This window comes from Silene latifolia, chromosome 6 (assembly GCF_048544455.1).
Source record: "Silene latifolia isolate original U9 population chromosome 6, ASM4854445v1, whole genome shotgun sequence".
Lineage (NCBI taxonomy): Eukaryota > Viridiplantae > Streptophyta > Magnoliopsida > Caryophyllales > Caryophyllaceae > Silene > Silene latifolia.
This window is the reverse complement of record NC_133531.1, coordinates 84,752,757-84,758,917: the sequence shown is the minus strand read 5'-3', so window position 1 is coordinate 84,758,917 and position 6,161 is coordinate 84,752,757.

Below are 6,161 nucleotides of genomic sequence, written 5' to 3'. Positions count from 1 at the left end.
TTAGTTTTGATTAGGTTTTATTTGTTTCCTTTTGTTGTTATTGTCGATTGTTGTTATTGTTGTCGTCGTATTTGTTGTTGTTGTTTTTATTGTTGTCGAAGGAAGGATGTGTTGTTGGTGTTGTTATTGTTGTTGAGGAATTTATTGAATGAATTTGGGGGACGTCGTGTTTAATGGAGGGAACTAGGACGAATAGGGACGTTGAATATCAACGTCCACGTTGGGGTAGGACGTGGGGATTCAAAGTTGTTGTTGGGGAAGGACGTGAGAGGTTTACGTCCATGTTGGGTTTGGACGTTGAAACTCAACGTCTGACATGGGAATGAAAGTTGAATGTCAACGTCATCCAGGAAGAGATGCCCAGTTTTCACGTCCATAGCTGGCTTGGACATCCAGTGTAATACCCGTCATTTGTGGGACCCATACATAGACCTAGGGACGCGTGAGAGAACCCACACATACTCGGATAAGACTAATTAAGACCTAAACTAGACCTAATGGACTTCCAGTGGACTGAGTAGTACCTTAAGTGGACCATGTGAGTCAGTACTCGGTAGAGTGAGGGTACACTCGACCGAGTGAGAGCCACTCGGTCGAGTGAACCGGTCACTCGGTCGAGTGTGCTGAGCTGTACCCGAGAAATGATATTTTGGGATTTCCATTTTATCCAACCTTATCCCATTCATTCCCCTCCTTCTTCCTTCTTACACTAAAACCTTCTCCCTTCTCTCTAAAACACCCCCAAATGCCTTTCCCTCAACCTTCAAGCTTGGATTAATGGTGGAACATGCCTCTTATGCCCCAATCTACCTTTGTAAGTATAAATCTCACCTTTTTCTCTTTGTCTTGTGAGTAAATTCGAGTTAGGGTTTACTAAGAGAGGTTAATTAGTATTTAGTTAGGTAAAATGAGTAATTAATAACTTATAATGAGGGATTTTATATTATAATTTAGGATAGAGTGAATTGTGATATTTATTACATGATTTCTGTAGGATGAGACGATTTTATGAGATGGATACTTGGTGATTTCAATTAGCTTGAGGATTATGCTTAAAGATAGGTTATCCTACTTGGTTTCAATGTTGTATAAGCATGTTTATATGTCTTCCTTTGTCATATGCATTCATTAATTGGTGAGTATGTCATGTGGGTATTGGAAGGGTTGTTATTCATAACAAGTGGGAGGGAATTAATGAATTGGTCATATGCTTAGTGTGGCTCTTCCATTTTCTATGCATAATGGTGAATGGATTGTGTTGGGGATCTTTGTGGTGGTTTTTATTGTTGAAGAGACGTAAGACGGTTGGGAAACCGTCTTACGCTCGGGTCGCCCCTTCGAGCTCCCTACTCCAAGCGGAATGTGCACATTAATGGCCTGAGTACGGAGGGACGTGTGTGGTTGAGACACGACGTCTGGCAGGGGATCCGGTTGGCTTCCGGACCCGGTACGTCAGGGCGTGTCATGGTACCTAGTGTTGTGATCGGTATGCCTGGGCCTGCCCCGGTACCGGAGTAGAGACTGAGGGTATGTATGGGCGTGTCCCGATACCAGTGTGATGTTAATTTATCCGTGTCTCATTTATATAATCATCATGTTGCAGATTTCCCTTATTATGTCATGTCTTACATTTAACATTGAAACTGATGTTTGTAGTGTCCGTGTAAATATCACCTATTTCCGGGGTGGCATGTGTTGATCCATATGATATTTACAATCATAAGGGGAGAAATTATTTACAGGTGTTAAAAGTGGTAATAGAGCGACGATTTTGGAACCTAAACGAATGAACCAAAAATGAAGTAGTTGTGTCTATTAAAAATGAACCCGGCACGAGTCCAATGTGTTGGAATATGTGTCCTCCGACAATAATGCGATCACAACTGTCGATCATGATGATCACATGTTTAAATCTCATTTTAAGAATACATGTGGGATGTAATATTTTACAGTCAACTGGTCCACACATATCGGTAATGATTGGCTGAGTAGAGTTTGACATTACTGTCGTGCGACGGTGGTGATCAGTTGATCCCCTTAGGTCATACCTAAAGGGTGACACTCTTAATTGATTATTTAATTGATCGTATGTCGATACGGGTTAATTAAATTGCTTAAAATTGACGGACGATTTTGTGAGTATTGTTGACGTGTCTTATTGTAATTCGATTAAATAAAGATACGGTCTAAGTAATCAAATTGTTTTATTACTTAGATAAAATTATTGTTTACGAAATAATTGAAACTGAATGAATAATTTATTATAAATACAAGACGTTGTGATTTATAATTGATAAACCGTTTTGGTACAAGTAATTATGAATTACTAAGTCATTTTTGTACATGACGTATTTTTATTAATACGTTGATTTCTAATATATTAAAAATACATTACAATTACACATGACTAGTAACATGTGACAATTGACAAATGACAAATATAAAATGGACCTCCCATTTTATATAAGTGCCGAAATAGAAGGAGTATTAGGTTCAAATTGTGTTAATTATTTTTAAGTGGAAAACATGATGATTGCAACCTAATATAGCCATGCATACCTATGATTTCTTGGCTAGAAAAACTTGCGCATGCATTGGCTCTCCTCCTCTCTCCCCGCCGGTTTTCAAAGGGCATTATAAAGGGTTTTCTCTCTAACTATTCATTCACAACTTTAACTATTTTTCTAGTGTAAGAAAATAGAAATTCTCTATACATCTTATGAAAAATTAGAGAAATAAGATCTCCAAAATCTTCCTCTCTTGGCCGAAATTACAAGAGACCAAAATAAATATTTTGGGTCATTTTTAGTAAGATTAATATTGTTCTAGATCAAATAATATTAGTCTTTTAAGAGGTTATCTTGGGTATTCATCTTTGGGAGGGATTCTAAGCTTGAATCTTTGTTCATCCATATAAGAAAAGCTCAAGAACAAGTAAGAAGGAGATCTTACTTGTGGCCCTTAATCCGAAATTCCATAGTAAGAAAGTTGATTTCTTCTCTATTTCTATTTATGTTTGCATGCATAAGATTTAGATTTAATTTTATGACTAAATTAAATGTCACATATATGTATATGTAAATTAATGAGATTAATAATTCCTAACAAGTGGTATCAGATCCTTAGGTTGTTTGCATACAAATCGGTTATTGTTTTTCCGAGTTATAAGATTAACAAACAAAACTTATAAATTTGTGTTTATTATGATATATCACGAAATTTATTTGCATGTTAAAGTTTATGGTCCTAAAATGTATTTAGGATATTTTGGTTTATTTATGGATTTTATTGTTCATTTTATATAATAATGGCATTAAAATGTGATTTTTATGATAAAAATGTCATTTTTGGACTTTCGAATTTTTGAGTGGTTTTTGGATATATTTTCATATATATTATCTAATGATGGCCTGTAAATTTTCATAATAAAGTGAGTTGTATTGCTCGAAATATGGATTTTTCAAGTTAAAATCGTATTTAAATGGGTAAATAGGTTAATATGAGTTATATTTCGAATCTGGTCATGGAAATTTAGTATGTTGTCACATGCAATTTTAAAAGATGTGCGTAAAATATTTGGCTATAATGAAGTCTTTATGCATGATTTATGAATTTTTAATGAAAAATCACATAAATAGTGACTTTAATTAGTAAAAATGCTAAAACATACTTCATGACTAAAGAAAAACATCACATGTTGCATTTTATCATATATTTCAGATCTAAGAGTGAAAAGTTGATAAAAATAATTTTTCTCATATTTTTATGGTGATAATTGTTAAAACCGATAAATCGCAACATGTTTTTCTCGATAAATTTTCGAAATTATTAACCTAAGTTTTGAATATTATCAGTATCATGGTATTTTTCCAGAATGTTCATGAGTTTAAATTTCAAATTTTGAAATTATTTTAAATTTTTATGATTTAATTTGAAGTTTATGACATAATTTTGTTTTTAGGTCCATTTATGAACAATATTAAGAAATCTAGGTTAATTATTGTCAAATGTTAGTGGAGACTAATTTTGAGTCCTAAGATGGTTAGGGTAATTAACTTGTACATAAATATGATTTTATGTAATTATTGTGATTTTAAAAGGTTAAATCACGCAAATCCGTAAAAACCGATTAATATACGATATTGGCTCTTTAAAGGCGATGTAGCATAAAATTTAGCATGTTCATACATATTATAATGCTGCATTTTATTTATGATTGTCATATTTTAATTTTATGTAATTTTTGAATTATGTAATTTTACTTAGTATGGCCTTAGTTTTAATTGGTTTTACCCGAAATGTATGGGAATATCGATTCGGTTGTAATTTTTGTGATCTCGTATCACCGTTTTGTAATTTAATAGATTTATTTTTATTTTAATTACAAATGTATAATAGGAAATTATGTAATTCATTTTGTAATTTATTTATTCCGGAATTCCTTGAAGACGGTGCCACTCGAGAAGGCGATCCATCAAAGAATGTGTTGCCTTGAAGTGCGTGCCAAGACCGAAGTTCAAGGGATCAAATGAGTTGGTTTCCGAATTTGTAATAGTTTATTAGATTTACTATTTTAGGAAGGCCACACTAGGATTTTATTTATGCTTTGCATTTTATTTATATGTTGCATGCATCGCTAAATCGCCATAACTAAACATGCATTTTTAAATCGAGTTTATCGACCGTGTCAATTACAATTATCGTAGTTCACCGCTTTAGTTTACTTAAAACGTGATAGATAATAATTTGACATGACCTCTCGCTTAAATAAACAATTGAGACTTAGCCTTACCAAAAAGTAGAAACCATGAAAACCTATTTCGTGCGGGAGTGCGCTCGGCCCTACCGGGGTACAAACCTTGTTACGTAGGGGAAGTGGGTGATAAATGTCTATCCACCGAATTCATGTTGATAAGGGATGAATCGGCCCTACCGTGCCCAATTTGATGTGGATTTGGATCATGGACACATTTATTCGAAATTTGGATTGAGCTCAACGGAAGTATTCGTGACCGTAGTCGCATGTGTTCCGGGCTAAAGATAAATATTAATTTAATTTTATCGACCAAGAGTTCTAAAAATAGAATCGATTAAAGCGTTAATCCACCGAGTTATATTGATAAGTGATGAATCGGCCCTACCGTGCCGAAGTTAATATGAATTTGGATCTTGGAATCATTTATCAAGTTGGGTAGACGTCACTAGATAAATGCTATAAAACTTGTTTAAATTAAAATTTACGAGTATCATTATTTTTATTTTTTTTGAAAACGACAAATGTTTTATTCCTTCTATTTTGTTTTGTAGACCACTTTTATTTCTCATAACAAATGGCCGCACCAAACACCAACGCCGCACCTCTCACTAATGTTTCATGGATCGTTGTAAACTTGAAAAGAATGGGTCAAATTTCTCTGATTGGGATGCCCAACTCAAATTAGCCGCCCAAGGTGACGACAAGCTTCGTTACCTCACCGAGGCCTCTCCACCCGAACCTAATGCTAGGTCGAGTGCCGCTACTAGGGAAGCATATGAGGCTTACCACAAAGAGTCTGCCGCTATGAAAAATGTGTTGATTTTTGCTATGGAGGCGGATCTCCAAAGGAGAGCCTTTAAAATGGGCACCGCTAATGAAATCTATTCCAAACTTGTGACAATGTTTTCACAAACACCGAGGATCATCCAATATGAGGCGGCCTCAGCATTCTTTGATCTCGATTTTAAGGAGGGCCAAAAGGTTAGCCCTCACGCGTTCAAATTGTTGGTGCTAGTCGAGACTTTGAAGATTCAGAAAGTTGAAATCGCCAAAGACCTCATTGTAGATAGGATTCTACACTCCTTATCCAAAGTCAAAGCGTATGTTCAATTCTGGGTGAATTTTAACATGCAAGACAAGGACGTGTCTCTTGAAGAGTTGCACAAGTTACTTAGTCAAGCCGAAAGAGACATGGGGTTAAATGTTAACCCACCTAAGGACGTGCTTAATATAAGCACTAAGAGCAAAGGGAAGTTCAAAAAGAATGGGAAAAAGGGTAACAGGCAAGCTCCCATGTCCACCAAGGCTAAGACTTTTGAAGCTAGCACTTCCAAAACCAAGAAGGGTCCTCTTGACAAATGCCATTATTGTAATGGTATTGGACATTGGAAGAGGAATTGTTCCA